The 23,111-nt window shown below is 45.3% G+C and overlaps 18 non-coding genes across 18 annotated transcripts; all 18 read right to left on the bottom strand.

The window, feature by feature from the left end:
• Positions 1-51: 51 nt before the first annotated feature.
• Positions 52-242, bottom strand: LOC141237657 (U2 spliceosomal RNA). The gene has a single exon (XR_012303187.1). It is a non-coding gene; the product is annotated as a U2 spliceosomal RNA (small nuclear RNA).
• Positions 243-1,365: 1,123 nt separating this feature from the next.
• Positions 1,366-1,556, bottom strand: LOC141237656 (U2 spliceosomal RNA). The gene has a single exon (XR_012303186.1). It is a non-coding gene; the product is annotated as a U2 spliceosomal RNA (small nuclear RNA).
• A 1,120-nt stretch (positions 1,557-2,676) lies between these two features.
• LOC141237654 (U2 spliceosomal RNA) lies at positions 2,677-2,867 on the bottom strand. The gene has a single exon (XR_012303184.1). It is a non-coding gene; the product is annotated as a U2 spliceosomal RNA (small nuclear RNA).
• A 1,126-nt stretch (positions 2,868-3,993) lies between these two features.
• Positions 3,994-4,184, bottom strand: LOC141237653 (U2 spliceosomal RNA). Its single transcript, XR_012303183.1, has one exon. It is a non-coding gene; the product is annotated as a U2 spliceosomal RNA (small nuclear RNA).
• Positions 4,185-5,305: 1,121 nt separating this feature from the next.
• LOC141237652 (U2 spliceosomal RNA) lies at positions 5,306-5,496 on the bottom strand. Its single transcript, XR_012303182.1, has one exon. It is a non-coding gene; the product is annotated as a U2 spliceosomal RNA (small nuclear RNA).
• A 1,122-nt stretch (positions 5,497-6,618) lies between these two features.
• On the bottom strand, positions 6,619-6,809 carry LOC141237835 (U2 spliceosomal RNA). The gene has a single exon (XR_012303359.1). It is a non-coding gene; the product is annotated as a U2 spliceosomal RNA (small nuclear RNA).
• Positions 6,810-7,933: 1,124 nt separating this feature from the next.
• On the bottom strand, positions 7,934-8,124 carry LOC141237651 (U2 spliceosomal RNA). The gene has a single exon (XR_012303181.1). It is a non-coding gene; the product is annotated as a U2 spliceosomal RNA (small nuclear RNA).
• Positions 8,125-9,246: 1,122 nt separating this feature from the next.
• On the bottom strand, positions 9,247-9,437 carry LOC141237650 (U2 spliceosomal RNA). The gene has a single exon (XR_012303180.1). It is a non-coding gene; the product is annotated as a U2 spliceosomal RNA (small nuclear RNA).
• A 1,122-nt stretch (positions 9,438-10,559) lies between these two features.
• LOC141237649 (U2 spliceosomal RNA) lies at positions 10,560-10,750 on the bottom strand. The gene has a single exon (XR_012303179.1). It is a non-coding gene; the product is annotated as a U2 spliceosomal RNA (small nuclear RNA).
• A 1,123-nt stretch (positions 10,751-11,873) lies between these two features.
• LOC141237648 (U2 spliceosomal RNA) lies at positions 11,874-12,064 on the bottom strand. The gene has a single exon (XR_012303178.1). It is a non-coding gene; the product is annotated as a U2 spliceosomal RNA (small nuclear RNA).
• Positions 12,065-13,186: 1,122 nt separating this feature from the next.
• On the bottom strand, positions 13,187-13,377 carry LOC141237647 (U2 spliceosomal RNA). Its single transcript, XR_012303177.1, has one exon. It is a non-coding gene; the product is annotated as a U2 spliceosomal RNA (small nuclear RNA).
• Positions 13,378-14,499: 1,122 nt separating this feature from the next.
• On the bottom strand, positions 14,500-14,690 carry LOC141237924 (U2 spliceosomal RNA). The gene has a single exon (XR_012303444.1). It is a non-coding gene; the product is annotated as a U2 spliceosomal RNA (small nuclear RNA).
• A 1,120-nt stretch (positions 14,691-15,810) lies between these two features.
• Positions 15,811-16,001, bottom strand: LOC141237646 (U2 spliceosomal RNA). Its single transcript, XR_012303176.1, has one exon. It is a non-coding gene; the product is annotated as a U2 spliceosomal RNA (small nuclear RNA).
• A 1,124-nt stretch (positions 16,002-17,125) lies between these two features.
• Positions 17,126-17,316, bottom strand: LOC141237939 (U2 spliceosomal RNA). Its single transcript, XR_012303459.1, has one exon. It is a non-coding gene; the product is annotated as a U2 spliceosomal RNA (small nuclear RNA).
• Positions 17,317-18,437: 1,121 nt separating this feature from the next.
• LOC141237850 (U2 spliceosomal RNA) lies at positions 18,438-18,628 on the bottom strand. The gene has a single exon (XR_012303373.1). It is a non-coding gene; the product is annotated as a U2 spliceosomal RNA (small nuclear RNA).
• A 1,118-nt stretch (positions 18,629-19,746) lies between these two features.
• LOC141237645 (U2 spliceosomal RNA) lies at positions 19,747-19,937 on the bottom strand. The gene has a single exon (XR_012303175.1). It is a non-coding gene; the product is annotated as a U2 spliceosomal RNA (small nuclear RNA).
• Positions 19,938-21,056: 1,119 nt separating this feature from the next.
• On the bottom strand, positions 21,057-21,247 carry LOC141237643 (U2 spliceosomal RNA). The gene has a single exon (XR_012303173.1). It is a non-coding gene; the product is annotated as a U2 spliceosomal RNA (small nuclear RNA).
• Positions 21,248-22,368: 1,121 nt separating this feature from the next.
• Positions 22,369-22,559, bottom strand: LOC141237642 (U2 spliceosomal RNA). The gene has a single exon (XR_012303172.1). It is a non-coding gene; the product is annotated as a U2 spliceosomal RNA (small nuclear RNA).
• Positions 22,560-23,111: the final 552 nt, after the last annotated feature.

Genomic DNA, 23,111 nt, shown 5'->3' with positions numbered 1-23,111 from the left:
AACAAAAAGCATTGAATTCAATTCTTTCTGATTTTAGAAACTGCATTAAAGAAGGGGTGCACCGGTCCTGGAGATACTGCAATACCAGGTCAATGCGTGGAGTGGACAGAGCAAGCTCTTTTTCCATCTCCCTGTTCTAAAAATCCATTTAATATATGGTCCCCAGATAGGGGACGTATCAGATATTAAACTGATAAGAACAGATACTACACTTGATCTTAGCCAAAAGGCCGAGAAGCGATAACCAGAATTGGTTTCCGACTACGGTGCCACCCAAGGATTCTGAAAAGTCCATTTGTGGAGATGGCCACCTGGACTCCCGTTAAGAAGACATGCTGTCAACCTCTAGATCCCTCACATGCCTGCACTTTTCGGCTTGCTGCTGCTGCAATCCACGCGTTTTAGATCTGCATAACTCCACCTCTTTTAGCACAGTACCCTCAACCCCCGGCTGTTCCCACCCGCCTCAACACCGTTGGAAGGGAGGAGAACCAATTAAGGCGGGGGGGGGGGGGTGGAACGAGCAGCTGTCTACCCTTAGCAGGAGGGTTGCTGATTAATTACCTCTCCTGCTGCTGCTGCTGCTGGCTGTCCAGCAGCAGACTGAAGGTGGCTGCTGCTGTGCGCAGGTATATAAAGGCTCAGAGCCTATTATGACACGCGCAGCCAGCGTTCCATTGCCACATTCCGTCTACTGCAGGCGGGATACCTGGATGGCTGAATGTCACTGAGAAGCTCACAGAGACCGCCATAAGCAACAGTTTAAAAGAATGCCACAGACTAATCAACCAAACTTTTTGGGTTGGTTTCTCTTTTATAGTCTGCAGGCATTAAATGAAAGAAGTCAGTGTTCCAGCAGAGGGAGACAACGTTTCAGAAAAGGCATTGTAGCAAACCAAAAAAGAAATTTTAAGCGCAGCAGAGTAACCAGCTCACATACCTGTTAGCTCAGGTGAGTTTAAAAGGCTGCTGTTGATAACAAGGGCATTTGCTAAATAGATGGTGTGTGTGCAACAATATACTGAAAGGTCAATTATATTGTGCAGCTTATCTCACCACCTGTAGTTATTTAGGTGAAAGCTCCAAAATGCTTGCCTAATATGTCTGTTTATCCAAAAGGAAGTATAGAGGGAGAGCTAGATAGATAGCATTGCATTACATTACATTACATGGCAATGCAATGCACAGTTGCTGAAGTTGAACCAAAATGAGCTTGTCATCTGGCTTCTGCAACTTTTAACATGAAAAATCCAATGAGGAGAAGAAAAGCAAAGCCAAAGAGTCCATCCCAAAATCCGACAAACAAGCAAAATGAACAAAAAGCATTGAATTCAATTCTTTCTGATTTTAGAAACTGCATTAAAGAAGGGGTGCACCGGTCCTGGAGATACTGCAATACCAGGTCAATGCGTGGAGTGGACAGAGCAAGCTCTTTTTCCATCTCCCTGTTCTAAAAATCCATTTAATATATGGTCCCCAGATAGGGGACGTATCAGATATTAAACTGATAAGAACAGATACTACACTTGATCTTAGCCAAAAGGCCGAGAAGCGATAACCAGAATTGGTTTCCGACTACGGTGCCACCCAAGGATTCTGAAAAGTCCATTTGTGGAGATGGCCACCTGGACTCCCGTTAAGAAGACATGCTGTCAACCTCTAGATCCCTCACATGCCTGCACTTTTCGGCTTGCTGCTGCTGCAATCCACGCGTTTTAGATCTGCATAACTCCACCTCTTTTAGCACAGTACCCTCAACCCCCGGCTGTTCCCACCCGCCTCAACACCGTTGGAAGGGAGGAGAACCAATTAAGGCTGGGGGGGGGTGGAACGAGCAGCTGTCTACCCTTAGCAGGAGGGTTGCTGATTAATTACCTCTCCTGCTGCTGCTGCTGTTGGCTGTCCAGCAGCAGACTGAAGGTGGCTGCTGCTGTGCGCAGGTATATAAAGGCTCAGAGCCTATTATGACACACGCAGCCAGCGTTCCATTGCCACATTCCGTCTACTGCAGGCGGGATACCTGGATGGCTGAATGTCACTGAGAAGCTCACAGAGACCGCCATAAGCAACAGTTTAAAAGAATGCCACAGACTAATCAACCAAACTTTTTGGGTTGGTTTCTCTTTTATAGTCTGCAGGCATTAAATGAAAGAAGTCAGTGTTCCAGCAGAGGGAGACAACGTTTCAGAAAAGGCATTGTAGCAAACCAAAAAAGAAATTTTAAGCGCAGCAGAGTAACCAGCTCACATACCTGTTAGCTCAGGTGAGTTTAAAAGGCTGCTGTTGATAACAAGGGCATTTGCTAAATAGATGGTGTGTGTGCAACAATATACTGAAAGGTCAATTATATTGTGCAGCTTATCTTACCACCTGTAGTTATTTAGGTGAAAGCTCCAAAATGCTTGCCTAATATGTCTGTTTATCCAAAAGGAAGTATAGAGGGAGAGCTAGATAGATAGCATTGCATTACATTACATTACATGGCAATGCAATGCACAGTTGCTGAAGTTGAACCAAAATGAGCTTGTCATCTGGCTTCTGCAACTTTTAACATGAAAAATCCAATGAGGAGAAGAAAAGCAAAGCCAAAGAGTCCATCCCAAAATCCGACAAACAAGCAAAATGAACAAAAAGCATTGAATTCAATTCTTTCTGATTTTAGAAACTGCATTAAAGAAGGGGTGCACCGGTCCTGGAGATACTGCAATACCAGGTCAATGCGTGGAGTGGACAGAGCAAGCTCTTTTTCCATCTCCCTGTTCTAAAAATCCATTTAATATATGGTCCCCAGATAGGGGACGTATCAGATATTAAACTGATAAGAACAGATACTACACTTGATCTTAGCCAAAAGGCCGAGAAGCGATAACCAGAATTGGTTTCCGACTACGGTGCCACCCAAGGATTCTGAAAAGTCCATTTGTGGAGATGGCCACCTGGACTCCCGTTAAGAAGACATGCTGTCAACCTCTAGATCCCTCACATGCCTGCACTTTTCGGCTTGCTGCTGCTGCAATCCACGCGTTTTAGATCTGCATAACTCCACCTCTTTTAGCACAGTACCCTCAACCCCTGGCTGTTCCCACCCGCCTCAACACCGTTGGAAGGGAGGAGAACCAATTAAGGCGGGGGGGGGGGGGGGGTGGAACGAGCAGCTGTCTACCCTTAGCAGGAGGGTTGCTGATTAATTACCTCTCCTGCTGCTGCTGCTGCTGGCTGTCCAGCAGCAGACTGAAGGTGGCTGCTGCTGTGCGCAGGTATATAAAGGCTCAGAGCCTATTATGACACGCGCAGCCAGCGTTCCATTGCCACATTCCGTCTACTGCAGGCGGGATACCTGGATGGCTGAATGTCACTGAGAAGCTCACAGAGACCGCCATAAGCAACAGTTTAAAAGAATGCCACAGACTAATCAACCAAACTTTTTGGGTTGGTTTCTCTTTTATAGTCTGCAGGCATTAAATGAAAGAAGTCAGTGTTCCAGCAGAGGGAGACAACGTTTCAGAAAAGGCATTGTAGCAAACCAAAAAAGAAATTTTAAGCGCAGCAGAGTAACCAGCTCACATACCTGTTAGCTCAGGTGAGTTTAAAAGGCTGCTGTTGATAACAAGGGCATTTGCTAAATAGATGGTGTGTGTGCAACAATATACTGAAAGGTCAATTATATTGTGCAGCTTATCTCACCACCTGTAGTTATTTAGGTGAAAGCTCCAAAATGCTTGCCTAATATGTCTGTTTATCCAAAAGGAAGTATAGAGGGAGAGCTAGATAGATAGCATTGCATTACATTACATTACATGGCAATGCAATGCACAGTTGCTGAAGTTGAACCAAAATGAGCTTGTCATCTGGCTTCTGCAACTTTTAACATGAAAAATCCAATGAGGAGAAGAAAAGCAAAGCCAAAGAGTCCATCCCAAAATCCGACAAACAAGCAAAATGAACAAAAAGCATTGAATTCAATTCTTTCTGATTTTAGAAACTGCATTAAAGAAGGGGTGCACCGGTCCTGGAGATACTGCAATACCAGGTCAATGCGTGGAGTGGACAGAGCAAGCTCTTTTTCCATCTCCCTGTTCTAAAAATCCATTTAATATATGGTCCCCAGATAGGGGACGTATCAGATATTAAACTGATAAGAACAGATACTACACTTGATCTTAGCCAAAAGGCCGAGAAGCGATAACCAGAATTGGTTTCCGACTACGGTGCCACCCAAGGATTCTGAAAAGTCCATTTGTGGAGATGGCCACCTGGACTCCCGTTAAGAAGACATGCTGTCAACCTCTAGATCCCTCACATGCCTGCACTTTTCGGCTTGCTGCTGCTGCAATCCACGCGTTTTAGATCTGCATAACTCCACCTCTTTTAGCACAGTACCCTCAACCCCCGGCTGTTCCCACCCGCCTCAACACCGTTGGAAGGGAGGAGAACCAATTAAGGCGGGGGGGGGGGTGGAACGAGCAGCTGTCTACCCTTAGCAGGAGGGTTGCTGATTAATTACCTCTCCTGCTGCTGCTGCTGTTGGCTGTCCAGCAGCAGACTGAAGGTGGCTGCTGCTGTGCGCAGGTATATAAAGGCTCAGAGCCTATTATGACACACGCAGCCAGCGTTCCATTGCCACATTCCGTCTACTGCAGGCGGGATACCTGGATGGCTGAATGTCACTGAGAAGCTCACAGAGACCGCCATAAGCAACAGTTTAAAAGAATGCCACAGACTAATCAACCAAACTTTTTGGGTTGGTTTCTCTTTTATAGTCTGCAGGCATTAAATGAAAGAAGTCAGTGTTCCAGCAGAGGGAGACAACGTTTCAGAAAAGGCATTGTAGCAAACCAAAAAAGAAATTTTAAGCGCAGCAGAGTAACCAGCTCACATACCTGTTAGCTCAGGTGAGTTTAAAAGGCTGCTGTTGATAACAAGGGCATTTGCTAAATAGATGGTGTGTGTGCAACAATATACTGAAAGGTCAATTATATTGTGCAGCTTATCTCACCACCTGTAGTTATTTAGGTGAAAGCTCCAAAATGCTTGCCTAATATGTCTGTTTATCCAAAAGGAAGTATAGAGGGAGAGCTAGATAGATAGCATTGCATTACATTACATTACATGGCAATGCAATGCACAGTTGCTGAAGTTGAACCAAAATGAGCTTGTCATCTGGCTTCTGCAACTTTTAACATGAAAAATCCAATGAGGAGAAGAAAAGCAAAGCCAAAGAGTCCATCCCAAAATCCGACAAACAAGCAAAATGAACAAAAAGCATTGAATTCAATTCTTTCTGATTTTAGAAACTGCATTAAAGAAGGGGTGCACCGGTCCTGGAGATACTGCAATACCAGGTCAATGCGTGGAGTGGACAGAGCAAGCTCTTTTTCCATCTCCCTGTTCTAAAAATCCATTTAATATATGGTCCCCAGATAGGGGACGTATCAGATATTAAACTGATAAGAACAGATACTACACTTGATCTTAGCCAAAAGGCCGAGAAGCGATAACCAGAATTGGTTTCCGACTACGGTGCCACCCAAGGATTCTGAAAAGTCCATTTGTGGAGATGGCCACCTGGACTCCCGTTAAGAAGACATGCTGTCAACCTCTAGATCCCTCACATGCCTGCACTTTTCGGCTTGCTGCTGCTGCAATCCACGCGTTTTAGATCTGCATAACTCCACCTCTTTTAGCACAGTACCCTCAACCCCTGGCTGTTCCCACCCGCCTCAACACCGTTGGAAGGGAGGAGAACCAATTAAGGCGGGGGGGGGGTGTGGAACGAGCAGCTGTCTACCCTTAGCAGGAGGGTTGCTGATTAATTACCTCTCCTGCTGCTGCTGCTGCTGGCTGTCCAGCAGCAGACTGAAGGTGGCTGCTGCTGTGCGCAGGTATATAAAGGCTCAGAGCCTATTATGACACGCGCAGCCAGCGTTCCATTGCCACATTCCGTCTACTGCAGGCGGGATACCTGGATGGCTGAATGTCACTGAGAAGCTCACAGAGACCGCCATAAGCAACAGTTTAAAAGAATGCCACAGACTAATCAACCAAACTTTTTGGGTTGGTTTCTCTTTTATAGTCTGCAGGCATTAAATGAAAGAAGTCAGTGTTCCAGCAGAGGGAGACAACGTTTCAGAAAATTCATTGTAGCAAACCAAAAAAGAAATTTTAAGCGCAGCAGAGTAACCAGCTCACATACCTGTTAGCTCAGGTGAGTTTAAAAGGCTGCTGTTGATAACAAGGGCATTTGCTAAATAGATGGTGTGTGTGCAACAATATACTGAAAGGTCAATTATATTGTGCAGCTTATCTCACCACCTGTAGTTATTTAGGTGAAAGCTCCAAAATGCTTGCCTAATATGTCTGTTTATCCAAAAGGAAGTATAGAGGGAGAGCTAGATAGATAGCATTGCATTACATTACATTACATGGCAATGCAATGCACAGTTGCTGAAGTTGAACCAAAATGAGCTTGTCATCTGGCTTCTGCAACTTTTAACATGAAAAATCCAATGAGGAGAAGAAAAGCAAAGCCAAAGAGTCCATCCCAAAATCCGACAAACAAGCAAAATGAACAAAAAGCATTGAATTCAATTCTTTCTGATTTTAGAAACTGCATTAAAGAAGGGGTGCACCGGTCCTGGAGATACTGCAATACCAGGTCAATGCATGGAGTGGACAGAGCAAGCTCTTTTTCCATCTCCCTGTTCTAAAAATCCATTTAATATATGGTCCCCAGATAGGGGACGTATCAGATATTAAACTGATAAGAACAGATACTACACTTGATCTTAGCCAAAAGGCCGAGAAGCGATAACCAGAATTGGTTTCCGACTACGGTGCCACCCAAGGATTCTGAAAAGTCCATTTGTGGAGATGGCCACCTGGACTCCCGTTAAGAAGACATGCTGTCAACCTCTAGATCCCTCACATGCCTGCACTTTTCGGCTTGCTGCTGCTGCAATCCACGCGTTTTAGATCTGCATAACTCCACCTCTTTTAGCACAGTACCCTCAACCCCTGGCTGTTCCCACCCGCCTCAACACCGTTGGAAGGGAGGAGAACCAATTAAGGCGGGGGGGGGGGGGGTGGAACGAGCAGCTGTCTACCCTTAGCAGGAGGGTTGCTGATTAATTACCTCTCCTGCTGCTGCTGCTGCTGGCTGTCCAGCAGCAGACTGAAGGTGGTTGCTGCTGTGCGCAGGTATATAAAGGCTCAGAGCCTATTATGACACGCGCAGCCAGCGTTCCATTGCCACATTCCGTCTACTGCAGGCGGGATACCTGGATGGCTGAATGTCACTGAGAAGCTCACAGAGACCGCCATAAGCAACAGTTTAAAAGAATGCCACAGACTAATCAACCAAACTTTTTGGGTTGGTTTCTCTTTTATAGTCTGCAGGCATTAAATGAAAGAAGTCAGTGTTCCAGCAGAGGGAGACAACGTTTCAGAAAAGGCATTGTAGCAAACCAAAAAAGAAATTTTAAGCGCAGCAGAGTAACCAGCTCACATACCTGTTAGCTCAGGTGAGTTTAAAAGGCTGCTGTTGATAACAAGGGCATTTGCTAAATAGATGGTGTGTGTGCAACAATATACTGAAAGGTCAATTATATTGTGCAGCTTATCTCACCACCTGTAGTTATTTAGGTGAAAGCTCCAAAATGCTTGCCTAATATGTCTGTTTATCCAAAAGGAAGTATAGAGGGAGAGCTAGATAGATAGCATTGCATTACATTACATTACATGGCAATGCAGTGCACAGTTGCTGAAGTTGAACCAAAATGAGCTTGTCATCTGGCTTCTGCAACTTTTAACATGAAAAATCCAATGAGGAGAAGAAAAGCAAAGCCAAAGAGTCCATCCCAAAATCCGACAAACAAGCAAAATGAACAAAAAGCATTGAATTCAATTCTTTCTGATTTTAGAAACTGCATTAAAGAAGGGGTGCACCGGTCCTGGAGATACTGCAATACCAGGTCAATGCGTGGAGTGGACAGAGCAAGCTCTTTTTCCATCTCCCTGTTCTAAAAATCCATTTAATATATGGTCCCCAGATAGGGGACGTATCAGATATTAAACTGATAAGAACAGATACTACACTTGATCTTAGCCAAAAGGCCGAGAAGCGATAACCAGAATTGGTTTCCGACTACGGTGCCACCCAAGGATTCTGAAAAGTCCATTTGTGGAGATGGCCACCTGGACTCCCGTTAAGAAGACATGCTGTCAACCTCTAGATCCCTCACATGCCTGCACTTTTCGGCTTGCTGCTGCTGCAATCCACGCGTTTTAGATCTGCATAACTCCACCTCTTTTAGCACAGTACCCTCAACCCCCGGCTGTTCCCACCCGCCTCAACACCGTTGGAAGGGAGGAGAACCAATTAAGGCGGGGGGGGGGGGTGGAACGAGCAGCTGTCTACCCTTAGCAGGAGGGTTGCTGATTAATTACCTCTCCTGCTGCTGCTGCTGTTGGCTGTCCAGCAGCAGACTGAAGGTGGCTGCTGCTGTGCGCAGGTATATAAAGGCTCAGAGCCTATTATGACACGCGCAGCCAGCGTTCCATTGCCACATTCCGTCTACTGCAGGCGGGATACCTGGATGGCTGAATGTCACTGAGAAGCTCACAGAGACCGCCATAAGCAACAGTTTAAAAGAATGCCACAGACTAATCAACCAAACTTTTTGGGTTGGTTTCTCTTTTATAGTCTGCAGGCATTAAATGAAAGAAGTCAGTGTTCCAGCAGAGGGAGACAACGTTTCAGAAAAGGCATTGTAGCAAACCAAAAAAGAAATTTTAAGCGCAGCAGAGTAACCAGCTCACATACCTGTTAGCTCAGGTGAGTTTAAAAGGCTGCTGTTGATAACAAGGGCATTTGCTAAATAGATGGTGTGTGTGCAACAATATACTGAAAGGTCAATTATATTGTGCAGCTTATCTCACCACCTGTAGTTATTTAGGTGAAAGCTCCAAAATGCTTGCCTAATATGTCTGTTTATCCAAAAGGAAGTATAGAGGGAGAGCTAGATAGATAGCATTGCATTACATTACATTACATGGCAATGCAATGCACAGTTGCTGAAGTTGAACCAAAATGAGCTTGTCATCTGGCTTCTGCAACTTTTAACATGAAAAATCCAATGAGGAGAAGAAAAGCAAAGCCAAAGAGTCCATCCCAAAATCCGACAAACAAGCAAAATGAACAAAAAGCATTGAATTCAATTCTTTCTGATTTTAGAAACTGCATTAAAGAAGGGGTGCACCGGTCCTGGAGATACTGCAATACCAGGTCAATGCGTGGAGTGGACAGAGCAAGCTCTTTTTCCATCTCCCTGTTCTAAAAATCCATTTAATATATGGTCCCCAGATAGGGGACGTATCAGATATTAAACTGATAAGAACAGATACTACACTTGATCTTAGCCAAAAGGCCGAGAAGCGATAACCAGAATTGGTTTCCGACTACGGTGCCACCCAAGGATTCTGAAAAGTCCATTTGTGGAGATGGCCACCTGGACTCCCGTTAAGAAGACATGCTGTCAACCTCTAGATCCCTCACATGCCTGCACTTTTCGGCTTGCTGCTGCTGCAATCCACGCGTTTTAGATCTGCATAACTCCACCTCTTTTAGCACAGTACCCTCAACCCCCGGCTGTTCCCACCCGCCTCAACACCGTTGGAAGGGAGGAGAACCAATTAAGGCGGGGGGGGGGGGTGGAACGAGCAGCTGTCTACCCTTAGCAGGAGGGTTGCTGATTAATTACCTCTCCTGCTGCTGCTGCTGTTGGCTGTCCAGCAGCAGACTGAAGGTGGCTGCTGCTGTGCGCAGGTATATAAAGGCTCAGAGCCTATTATGACACGCGCAGCCAGCGTTCCATTGCCACATTCCGTCTACTGCAGGCGGGATACCTGGATGGCTGAATGTCACTGAGAAGCTCACAGAGACCGCCATAAGCAACAGTTTAAAAGAATGCCACAGACTAATCAACCAAACTTTTTGGGTTGGTTTCTCTTTTATAGTCTGCAGGCATTAAATGAAAGAAGTCAGTGTTCCAGCAGAGGGAGACAACGTTTCAGAAAAGGCATTGTAGCAAACCAAAAAAGAAATTTTAAGCGCAGCAGAGTAACCAGCTCACATACCTGTTAGCTCAGGTGAGTTTAAAAGGCTGCTGTTGATAACAAGGGCATTTGCTAAATAGATGGTGTGTGTGCAACAATATACTGAAAGGTCAATTATATTGTGCAGCTTATCTCACCACCTGTAGTTATTTAGGTGAAAGCTCCAATATGCTTGCCTAATATGTCTGTTTATCCAAAAGGAAGTATAGAGGGAGAGCTAGATAGATAGCATTGCATTACATTACATTACATGGCAATGCAATGCACAGTTGCTGAAGTTGAACCAAAATGAGCTTGTCATCTGGCTTCTGCAACTTTTAACATGAAAAATCCAATGAGGAGAAGAAAAGCAAAGCCAAAGAGTCCATCCCAAAATCCGACAAACAAGCAAAATGAACAAAAAGCATTGAATTCAATTCTTTCTGATTTTAGAAACTGCATTAAAGAAGGGGTGCACCGGTCCTGGAGATACTGCAATACCAGGTCAATGCGTGGAGTGGACAGAGCAAGCTCTTTTTCCATCTCCCTGTTCTAAAAATCCATTTAATATATGGTCCCCAGATAGGGGACGTATCAGATATTAAACTGATAAGAACAGATACTACACTTGATCTTAGCCAAAAGGCCGAGAAGCGATAACCAGAATTGGTTTCCGACTACGGTGCCACCCAAGGATTCTGAAAAGTCCATTTGTGGAGATGGCCACCTGGACTCCCGTTAAGAAGACATGCTGTCAACCTCTAGATCCCTCACATGCCTGCACTTTTCGGCTTGCTGCTGCTGCAATCCACGCGTTTTAGATCTGCATAACTCCACCTCTTTTAGCACAGTACCCTCAACCCCCGGCTGTTCCCACCCGCCTCAACACCGTTGGAAGGGAGGAGAACCAATTAAGGCGGGGGGGGGGGGGTGGAACGAGCAGCTGTCTACCCTTAGCAGGAGGGTTGCTGATTAATTACCTCTCCTGCTGCTGCTGCTGCTGGCTGTCCAGCAGCAGACTGAAGGTGGCTGCTGCTGTGCGCAGGTATATAAAGGCTCAGAGCCTATTATGACACGCGCAGCCAGCGTTCCATTGCCACATTCCGTCTACTGCAGGCGGGATACCTGGATGGCTGAATGTCACTGAGAAGCTCACAGAGACCGCCATAAGCAACAGTTTAAAAGAATGCCACAGACTAATCAACCAAACTTTTTGGGTTGGTTTCTCTTTTATAGTCTGCAGGCATTAAATGAAAGAAGTCAGTGTTCCAGCAGAGGGAGACAACGTTTCAGAAAAGGCATTGTAGCAAACCAAAAAAGAAATTTTAAGCGCAGCAGAGTAACCAGCTCACATACCTGTTAGCTCAGGTGAGTTTAAAAGGCTGCTGTTGATAACAAGGGCATTTGCTAAATAGATGGTGTGTGTGCAACAATATACTGAAAGGTCAATTATATTGTGCAGCTTATCTCACCACCTGTAGTTATTTAGGTGAAAGCTCCAAAATGCTTGCCTAATATGTCTGTTTATCCAAAAGGAAGTATAGAGGGAGAGCTAGATAGATAGCATTGCATTACATTACATTACATGGCAATGCAATGCACAGTTGCTGAAGTTGAACCAAAATGAGCTTGTCATCTGGCTTCTGCAACTTTTAACATGAAAAATCCAATGAGGAGAAGAAAAGCAAAGCCAAAGAGTCCATCCCAAAATCCGACAAACAAGTAAAATGAACAAAAAGCATTGAATTCAATTCTTTCTGATTTTAGAAACTGCATTAAAGAAGGGGTGCACCGGTCCTGGAGATACTGCAATACCAGGTCAATGCGTGGAGTGGACAGAGCAAGCTCTTTTTCCATCTCCCTGTTCTAAAAATCCATTTAATATATGGTCCCCAGATAGGGGACGTATCAGATATTAAACTGATAAGAACAGATACTACACTTGATCTTAGCCAAAAGGCCGAGAAGCGATAACCAGAATTGGTTTCCGACTACGGTGCCACCCAAGGATTCTGAAAAGTCCATTTGTGGAGATGGCCACCTGGACTCCCGTTAAGAAGACATGCTGTCAACCTCTAGATCCCTCACATGCCTGCACTTTTCGGCTTGCTGCTGCTGCAATCCACGCGTTTTAGATCTGCATAACTCCACCTCTTTTAGCACAGTACCCTCAACCCCCGGCTGTTCCCACCCGCCTCAACACCGTTGGAAGGGAGGAGAACCAATTAAGGCGGGGGGGGGGGGTGGAACGAGCAGCTGTCTACCCTTAGCAGGAGGGTTGCTGATTAATTACCTCTCCTGCTGCTGCTGCTGCTGGCTGTCCAGCAGCAGACTGAAGGTGGCTGCTGCTGTGCGCAGGTATATAAAGGCTCAGAGCCTATTATGACACGCGCAGCCAGCGTTCCATTGCCACATTCCGTCTACTGCAGGCGGGATACCTGGATGGCTGAATGTCACTGAGAAGCTCACAGAGACCGCCATAAGCAACAGTTTAAAAGAATGCCACAGACTAATCAACCAAACTTTTTGGGTTGGTTTCTCTTTTATAGTCTGCAGGCATTAAATGAAAGAAGTCAGTGTTCCAGCAGAGGGAGACAACGTTTCAGAAAAGGCATTGTAGCAAACCAAAAAAGAAATTTTAAGCGCAGCAGAGTAACCAGCTCACATACCTGTTAGCTCAGGTGAGTTTAAAAGGCTGCTGTTGATAACAAGGGCATTTGCTAAATAGATGGTGTGTGTGCAACAATATACTGAAAGGTCAATTATATTGTGCAGCTTATCTCACCACCTGTAGTTATTTAGGTGAAAGCTCCAAAATGCTTGCCTAATATGTCTGTTTATCCAAAAGGAAGTATAGAGGGAGAGCTAGATAGATAGCATTGCATTACATTACATTACATGGCAATGCAATGCACAGTTGCTGAAGTTGAACCAAAATGAGCTTGTCATCTGGCTTCTGCAACTTTTAACATGAAAAATCCAATGAGGAGAAGAAAAGCAAAGCCAAAGAGTCCATCCCAAAATCCGACAAACAAGCAAAATGAACAAAAAGCATTGAATTCAATTCTTTCTGATTTTAGAAACTGCATTAAAGAAGGGGTGCACCGGTCCTGGAGATACTGCAATACCAGGTCAATGCGTGGAGTGGACAGAGCAAGCTCTTTTTCCATCTCCCTGTTCTAAAAATCCATTTAATATATGGTCCCCAGATAGGGGACGTATCAGATATTAAACTGATAAGAACAGATACTACACTTGATCTTAGCCAAAAGGCCGAGAAGCGATAACCAGAATTGGTTTCCGACTACGGTGCCACCCAAGGATTCTGAAAAGTCCATTTGTGGAGATGGCCACCTGGACTCTCGTTAAGAAGACATGCTGTCAACCTCTAGATCCCTCACATGCCTGCACTTTTCGGCTTGCTGCTGCTGCAATCCACGCGTTTTAGATCTGCATAACTCCACCTCTTTTAGCACAGTACCCTCAACCCCCGGCTGTTCCCACCCGCCTCAACACCGTTGGAAGGGAGGAGAACCAATTAAGGCGGGGGGGGGGGGTGGAACGAGCAGCTGTCTACCCTTAGCAGGAGGGTTGCTGATTAATTACCTCTCCTGCTGCTGCTGCTGCTGGCTGTCCAGCAGCAGACTGAAGGTGGCTGCTGCTGTGCGCAGGTATATAAAGGCTCAGAGCCTATTATGACACGCGCAGCCAGCGTTCCATTGCCACATTCCGTCTACTGCAGGCGGGATACCTGGATGGCTGAATGTCACTGAGAAGCTCACAGAGACCGCCATAAGCAACAGTTTAAAAGAATGCCACAGACTAATCAACCAAACTTTTTGGGTTGGTTTCTCTTTTATAGTCTGCAGGCATTAAATGAAAGAAGTCAGTGTTCCAGCAGAGGGAGACAACGTTTCAGAAAAGGCATTGTAGCAAACCAAAAAAGAAATTTTAAGCGCAGCAGAGTAACCAGCTCACATACCTGTTAGCTCAGGTGAGTTTAAAAGGCTGCTGTTGATAACAAGGGCATTTGCTAAATAGATGGTGTGTGTGCAACAATATACTGAAAGGTCAATTATATTGTGCAGCTTATCTCACCACCTGTAGTTATTTAGGTGAAAGCTCCAAAATGCTTGCCTAATATGTCTGTTTATCCAAAAGGAAGTATAGAGGGAGAGCTAGATAGATAGCATTGCATTACATTACATTACATGGCAATGCAATGCACAGTTGCTGAAGTTGAACCAAAATGAGCTTGTCATCTGGCTTCTGCAACTTTTAACATGAAAAATCCAATGAGGAGAAGAAAAGCAAAGCCAAAGAGTCCATCCCAAAATCCGACAAACAAGCAAAATGAACAAAAAGCATTGAATTCAATTCTTTCTGATTTTAGAAACTGCATTAAAGAAGGGGTGCACCGGTCCTGGAGATACTGCAATACCAGGTCAATGCGTGGAGTGGACAGAGCAAGCTCTTTTTCCATCTCCCTGTTCTAAAAATCCATTTAATATATGGTCCCCAGATAGGGGACGTATCAGATATTAAACTGATAAGAACAGACACTACACTTGATCTTAGCCAAAAGGCCGAGAAGCGATAACCAGAATTGGTTTCCGACTACGGTGCCACCCAAGGATTCTGAAAAGTCCATTTGTGGAGATGGCCACCTGGACTCCCGTTAAGAAGACATGCTGTCAACCTCTAGATCCCTCACATGCCTGCACTTTTCGGCTTGCTGCTGCTGCAATCCACGCGTTTTAGATCTGCATAACTCCACCTCTTTTAGCACAGTACCCTCAACCCCCGGCTGTTCCCACCCGCCTCAACACCGTTGGAAGGGAGGAGAACCAATTAAGGCGGGGGGGGGGTGGAACGAGCAGCTGTCTACCCTTAGCAGGAGGGTTGCTGATTAATTACCTCTCCTGCTGCTGCTGCTGCTGGCTGTCCAGCAGCAGACTGAAGGTGGCTGCTGCTGTGCGCAGGTATATAAAGGCTCAGAGCCTATTATGACACGCGCAGCCAGCGTTCCATTGCCACATTCCGTCTACTGCAGGCGGGATACCTGGATGGCTGAATGTCACTGAGAAGCTCACAGAGACCGCCATAAGCAACAGTTTAAAAGAATGCCACAGACTAATCAACCAAACTTTTTGGGTTGGTTTCTCTTTTATAGTCTGCAGGCATTAAATGAAAGAAGTCAGTGTTCCAGCAGAGGGAGACAACGTTTCAGAAAAGGCATTGTAGCAAACCAAAAAAGAAATTTTAAGCGCAGCAGAGTAACCAGCTCACATACCTGTTAGCTCAGGTGAGTTTAAAAGGCTGCTGTTGATAACAAGGGCATTTGCTAAATAGATGGTGTGTGTGCAACAATATACTGAAAGGTCAATTATATTGTGCAGCTTATCTCACCACCTGTAGTTATTTAGGTGAAAGCTCCAAAATGCTTGCCTAATATGTCTGTTTATCCAAAAGGAAGTATAGAGGGAGAGCTAGATAGATAGCATTGCATTACATTACATTACATGGCAATGCAATGCACAGTTGCTGAAGTTGAACCAAAATGAGCTTGTCATCTGGCTTCTGCAACTTTTAACATGAAAAATCCAATGAGGAGAAGAAAAGCAAAGCCAAAGAGTCCATCCCAAAATCCGACAAACAAGCAAAATGAACAAAAAGCATTGAATTCAATTCTTTCTGATTTTAGAAACTGCATTAAAGAAGGGGTGCACCGGTCCTGGAGATACTGCAATACCAGGTCAATGCGTGGAGTGGACAGAGCAAGCTCTTTTTCCATCTCCCTGTTCTAAAAATCCATTTAATATATGGTCCCCAGATAGGGGACGTATCAGATATTAAACTGATAAGAACAGATACTACACTTGATCTTAGCCAAAAGGCCGAGAAGCGATAACCAGAATTGGTTTCCGACTACGGTGCCACCCAAGGATTCTGAAAAGTCCATTTGTGGAGATGGCCACCTGGACTCCCGTTAAGAAGACATGCTGTCAACCTCTAGATCCCTCACATGCCTGCACTTTTCGGCTTGCTGCTGCTGCAATCCACGCGTTTTAGATCTGCATAACTCCACCTCTTTTAGCACAGTACCCTCAACCCCCGGCTGTTCCCACCCGCCTCAACACCGTTGGAAGGGAGGAGAACCAATTAAGGCGGGGGGGGGGGGGGTGGAACGAGCAGCTGTCTACCCTTAGCAGGAGGGTTGCTGATTAATTACCTCTCCTGCTGCTGCTGCTGCTGGCTGTCCAGCAGCAGACTGAAGGTGGCTGCTGCTGTGCGCAGGTATATAAAGGCTCAGAGCCTATTATGACACGCGCAGCCAGCGTTCCATTGCCACATTCCGTCTACTGCAGGCGGGATACCTGGATGGCTGAATGTCACTGAGAAGCTCACAGAGACCGCCATAAGCAACAGTTTAAAAGAATGCCACAGACTAATCAACCAAACTTTTTGGGTTGGTTTCTCTTTTATAGTCTGCAGGCATTAAATGAAAGAAGTCAGTGTTCCAGCAGAGGGAGACAACGTTTCAGAAAAGGCATTGTAGCAAACCAAAAAAGAAATTTTAAGCGCAGCAGAGTAACCAGCTCACATACCTGTTAGCTCAGGTGAGTTTAAAAGGCTGCTGTTGATAACAAGGGCATTTGCTAAATAGATGGTGTGTGTGCAACAATATACTGAAAGGTCAATTATATTGTGCAGCTTATCTCACCACCTGTAGTTATTTAGGTGAAAGCTCCAAAATGCTTGCGTAATATGTCTGTTTATCCAAAAGGAAGTATAGAGGGAGAGCTAGATAGATAGCATTGCATTACATTACATTACATGGCAATGCAATGCACAGTTGCTGAAGTTGAACCAAAATGAGCTTGTCATCTGGCTTCTGCAACTTTTAACATGAAAAATCCAATGAGGAGAAGAAAAGCAAAGCCAAAGAGTCCATCCCAAAATCCGACAAACAAGCAAAATGAACAAAAAGCATTGAATTCAATTCTTTCTGATTTTAGAAACTGCATTAAAGAAGGGGTGCACCGGTCCTGGAGATACTGCAATACCAGGTCAATGCGTGGAGTGGACAGAGCAAGCTCTTTTTCCATCTCCCTGTTCTAAAAATCCATTTAATATATGGTCCCCAGATAGGGGACGTATCAGATATTCAACTGATAAGAACAGATACTACACTTGATCTTAGCCAAAAGGCCGAGAAGCGATAACCAGAATTGGTTTCCGACTACGGTGCCACCCAAGGATTCTGAAAAGTCCATTTGTGGAGATGGCCACCTGGACTCCCGTTAAGAAGACATGCTGTCAACCTCTAGATCCCTCACATGTCTGCACTTTTCGGCTTGCTGCTGCTGCAATCCACGCGTTTTAGATCTGCATAACTCCACCTCTTTTAGCACAGTACCCTCAACCCCCGGCTGTTCCCACCCGCCTCAACACCGTTGGAAGGGAGGAGAACCAATTAAGGCGGGGGGGGGGGTGGAACGAGCAGCTGTCTACCCTTAGGAGGAGGGTTGCTGATTAATTACCTCTCCTGCTGCTGCTGCTGCTGGCTGTCCAGCAGCAGACTGAAGGTGGCTGCTGCTGTGCGCAGGTATATAAAGGCTCAGAGCCTATTATGACACGCGCAGCCAGCGTTCCATTGCCACATTCCGTCTACTGCAGGCGGGATACCTGGATGGCTGAATGTCACTGAGAAGCTCACAGAGACGGCCATAAGCAACAGTTTAAAAGAATGCCACAGACTAATCAACCAAACTTTTTGGGTTGGTTTCTCTTTTATAGTCTGCAGGCATTAAATGAAAGAAGTCAGTGTTCCAGCAGAGGGAGACAACGTTTCATAAAAGGCATTGTAGCAAACCAAAAAAGAAATTTTAAGCGCAGCAGAGTAACCAGCTCACATACCTGTTAGCTCAGGTGAGTTTAAAAGGCTGCTGTTGATAACAAGGGCATTTGCTAAATAGATGGTGTGTGTGCAACAATATACTGAAAGGTCAATTATATTGTGCAGCTTATCTCACCACCTGTAGTTATTTAGGTGAAAGCTCCAAAATGCTTGCCTAATATGTCTGTTTATCCAAAAGGAAGTATAGAGGGAGAGCTAGATAGATAGCATTGCATTACATTACATTACATGGCAATGCAATGCACAGTTGCTGAAGTTGAACCAAAATGAGCTTGTCATCTGGCTTCTGCAACTTTTAACATGAAAAATCCAATGAGGAGAAGAAAAGCAAAGCCAAAGAGTCCATCCCAAAATCCGACAAACAAGCAAAATGAACAAAAAGCATTGAATTCAATTCTTTCTGATTTTAGAAACTGCATTAAAGAAGGGGTGCACCGGTCCTGGAGATACTGCAATACCAGGTCAATGCGTGGAGTGGACAGAGCAAGCTCTTTTTCCATCTCCCTGTTCTAAAAATCCATGTAATATATGGTCCCCAGATAGGGGACGTATCAGATATTAAACTGATAAGAACAGATACTACACTTGATCTTAGCCAAAAGGCCAAGAAGCGATAACCAGAATTGGTTTCCGACTACGGTGCCACCCAAGGATTCTGAAAAGTCCATTTGTGGAGATGGCCACCTGGACTCCCGTTAAGAAGACATGCTGTCAACCTCTAGATCCCTCACATGCCTGCACTTTTCGGCTTGCTGCTGCTGCAATCCACGCGTTTTAGATCTGCATAACTCCACCTCTTTTAGCACAGTACCCTCAACCCCCGGCTGTTCCCACCCGCCTCAACACCGTTGGAAGGGAGGAGAACCAATTAAGGCGGGGGGGGTGGAACGAGCAGCTGTCTACCCTTAGCAGGAGGGTTGCTGATTAATTACCTCTCCTGCTGTTGCTGCTGCTGGCTGTCCAGCAGCAGACTGAAGGTGGCTGCTGCTGTGCGCAGGTATATAAAGGCTCAGAGCCTATTATGACACGCGCAGCCAGCGTTCCATTGCCACATTCCGTCTACTGCAGGCGGGATACCTGGATGGCTGAATGTCACTGAGAAGCTCACAGAGACCGCCATAAGCAACAGTTTAAAAGAATGCCACAGACTAATCAACCAAACTTTTTGGGTTGGTTTCTCTTTTATAGTCTGCAGGCATTAAATGAAAGAAGTCAGTGTTCCAGCAGAGGGAGACAACGTTTCAGAAAAGGCATTGTAGCAAACCAAAAAAGAAATTTTAAGCGCAGCAGAGTAACCAGCTCACATACCTGTTAGCTCAGGTGAGTTTAAAAGGCTGCTGTTGATAACAAGGGCATTTGCTAAATAGATGGTGTGTGTGCAACAATATACTGAAAGGTCAATTATATTGTGCAGCTTATCTCACCACCTGTAGTTATTTAGGTGAAAGCTCCAAAATGCTTGCCTAATATGTCTGTTTATCCAAAAGGAAGTATAGAGGGAGAGCTAGATAGATAGCATTGCATTACATTACATTACATGGCAATGCAATGCACAGTTGCTTAAGTTGAACCAAAATGAGCTTGTCATCTGGCTTCTGCAACTTTTAACATGAAAAATCCAATGAGGAGAAGAAAAGCAAAGCCAAAGAGTCCATCCCAAAATCCGACAAACAAGCAAAATGAACAAAAAGCATTGAATTCAATTCTTTCTGATTTTAGAAACTGCATTAAAGAAGGGGTGCACCGGTCCTGGAGATACTGCAATACCAGGTCAATGCGTGGAGTGGACAGAGCAAGCTCTTTTTCCATCTCCCTGTTCTAAAAATCCATTTAATATATGGTCCCCAGATAGGGGACGTATCAGATATTAAACTGATAAGAACAGATACTACACTTGATCTTAGCCAAAAGGCCGAGAAGCGATAACCAGAATTGGTTTCCGACTACGGTGCCACCCAAGGATTCTGAAAAGTCCATTTGTGGAGATGGCCACCTGGACTCCCGTTAAGAAGACATGCTGTCAACCTCTAGATCCCTCACATGCCTGCACTTTTCGGCTTGCTGCTGCTGCAATCCACGCGTTTTAGATCTGCATAACTCCACCTCTTTTAGCACAGTACCCTCAACCCCCGGCTGTTCCCACCCGCCTCAACACCGTTGGAAGGGAGGAGAACCAATTAAGGCGGGGGGGGGTGGAACGAGCAGCTGTCTACCCTTAGCAGGAGGGTTGCTGATTAATTACCTCTCCTGCTGTTGCTGCTGCTGGCTGTCCAGCAGCAGACTGAAGGTGGCTGCTGCTGTGCGCAGGTATATAAAGGCTCAGAGCCTATTATGACACGCGCAGCCAGCGTTCCATTGCCACATTCCGTCTACTGCAGGCGGGATACCTGGATGGCTGAATGTCACTGAGAAGCTCACAGAGACCGCCATAAGCAACAGTTTAAAAGAATGCCACAGACTAATCAACCAAACTTTTTGGGTTGGTTTCTCTTTTATAGTCTGCAGGCATTAAATGAAAGAAGTCAGTGTTCCAGCAGAGGGAGACAACGTTTCAGAAAAGGCATTGTAGCAAACCAAAAAAGAAATTTTAAGCGCAGCAGAGTAACCAGCTCACATACCTGTTAGCTCAGGTGAGTTTAAAAGGCTGCTGTTGATAACAAGGGCATTTGCTAAATAGATGGTGTGTGTGCAACAATATACTGAAAGGTCAATTATATTGTGCAGCTTATCTCACCACCTGTAGTTATTTAGGTGAAAGCTCCAAAATGCTTGCCTAATATGTCTGTTTATCCAAAAGGAAGTATAGAGGGAGAGCTAGATAGATAGCATTGCATTACATTACATTACATGGCAATGCAATGCACAGTTGCTGAAGTTGAACCAAAATGAGCTTGTCATCTGGCTTCTGCAACTTTTAACATGAAAAATCCAATGAGGAGAAGAAAAGCAAAGCCAAAGAGTCCATCCCAAAATCCGACAAACAAGTAAAATGAACAAAAAGCATTGAATTCAATTCTTTCTGATTTTAGAAACTGCATTAAAGAAGGGGTGCACCGGTCCTGGAGATACTGCAATACCAGGTCAATGCGTGGAGTGGACAGAGCAAGCTCTTTTTCCATCTCCCTGTTCTAAAAATCCATTTAATATATGGTCCCCAGATAGGGGACGTATCAGATATTAAACTGATAAGAACAGATACTACACTTGATCTTAGCCAAAAGGCCGAGAAGCGATAACCAGAATTGGTTTCCGACTACGGTGCCACCCAAGGATTCTGAAAAGTCCATTTGTGGAGATGGCCACCTGGACTCCCGTTAAGAAGACATGCTGTCAACCTCTAGATCCCTCACATGCCTGCACTTTTCGGCTTGCTGCTGCTGCAATCCACGCGTTTTAGATCTGCATAACTCCACCTCTTTTAGCACAGTACCCTCAACCCCCGGCTGTTCCCACCCGCCTCAACACCGTTGGAAGGGAGGAGAACCAATTAAGGCGGGGGGGGGGGTGGAACGAGCAGCTGTCTACCCTTAGCAGGAGGGTTGCTGATTAATTACCTCTCCTGCTGCTGCTGCTGCTGGCTGTCCAGCAGCAGACTGAAGGTGGCTGCTGCTGTGCGCAGGTATATAAAGGCTCAGAGCCTATTATGACACGCGCAGCCAGCGTTCCATTGCCACATTCCGTCTACTGCAGGCGGGATACCTGGATGGCTGAATGTCACTGAGAAGCTCACAGAGACCGCCATAAGCAACAGTTTAAAAGAATGCCACAGACTAATCAACCAAACTTTTTGGGTTGGTTTCTCTTTTATAGTCTGCAGGCATTAAATGAAAGAAGTCAGTGTTCCAGCAGAGGGAGACAACGTTTCAGAAAAGGCATTGTAGCAAACCAAAAAAGAAATTTTAAGCGCAGCAGAGTAACCAGCTCACATACCTGTTAGCTCAGGTGAGTTTAAAAGGCTGCTGTTGATAACAAGGGCATTTGCTAAATAGATGGTGTGTGTGCAACAATATACTGAAAGGTCAATTATATTGTGCAGCTTATCTCACCACCTGTAGTTATTTAGGTGAAAGCTCCAAAATGCTTGCCTAATATGTCTGTTTATCCAAAAGGAAGTATAGAGGGAGAGCTAGATAGATAGCATTGCATTACATTACATTACATGGCAATGCAATGCACAGTTGCTGAAGTTGAACCAAAATGAGCTTGTCATCTGGCTTCTGCAACTTTTAACATGAAAAATCCAATGAGGAGAAGAAAAGCAAAGCCAAAGAGTCCATCCCAAAATCCGACAAACAAGCAAAATGAACAAAAAGCATTGAATTCAATTCTTTCTGATTTTAGAAACTGCATTAAAGAAGGGGTGCACCGGTCCTGGAGATACTGCAATACCAGGTCAATGCGTGGAGTGGACAGAGCAAGCTCTTTTTCCATCTCCCTGTTCTAAAAATCCATTTAATATATGGTCCCCAGATAGGGGACGTATCAGATATTAAACTGATAAGAACAGATACTACACTTGATCTTAGCCAAAAGGCCGAGAAGCGATAACCAGAATTGGTTTCCGACTACGGTGCCACCCAAGGATTCTGAAAAGTCCATTTGTGGAGATGGCCACCTGGACTCTCGTTAAGAAGACATGCTGTCAACCTCTAGATCCCTCACATGCCTGCACTTTTCGGCTTGCTGCTGCTGCAATCCACGCGTTTTAGATCTGCATAACTCCACCTCTTTTAGCACAGTACCCTCAACCCCCGGCTGTTCCCACCCGCCTCAACACCGTTGGAAGGGAGGAGAACCAATTAAGGCGGGGGGGGGGGGGGTGGAACGAGCAGCTGTCTACCCTTAGCAGGAGGGTTGCTGATTAATTACCTCTCCTGCTGCTGCTGCTGCTGGCTGTCCAGCAGCAGACTGAAGGTGGCTGCTGCTGTGCGCAGGTATATAAAGGCTCAGAGCCTATTATGACACGCGCAGCCAGCGTTCCATTGCCACATTCCGTCTACTGCAGGCGGGATACCTGGATGGCTGAATGTCACTGAGAAGCTCACAGAGACCGCCATAAGCAACAGTTTAAAAGAATGCCACAGACTAATCAACCAAA

Source organism: Phyllobates terribilis, unplaced genomic scaffold (assembly GCF_046119375.1).
Source record: "Phyllobates terribilis strain yellow unplaced genomic scaffold, ASM4611937v1 Scaffold_734__1_contigs__length_741531, whole genome shotgun sequence".
NCBI lineage: Eukaryota > Metazoa > Chordata > Amphibia > Anura > Dendrobatidae > Phyllobates > Phyllobates terribilis.
This window is presented reverse-complemented; position numbering and strand designations above follow the sequence as displayed.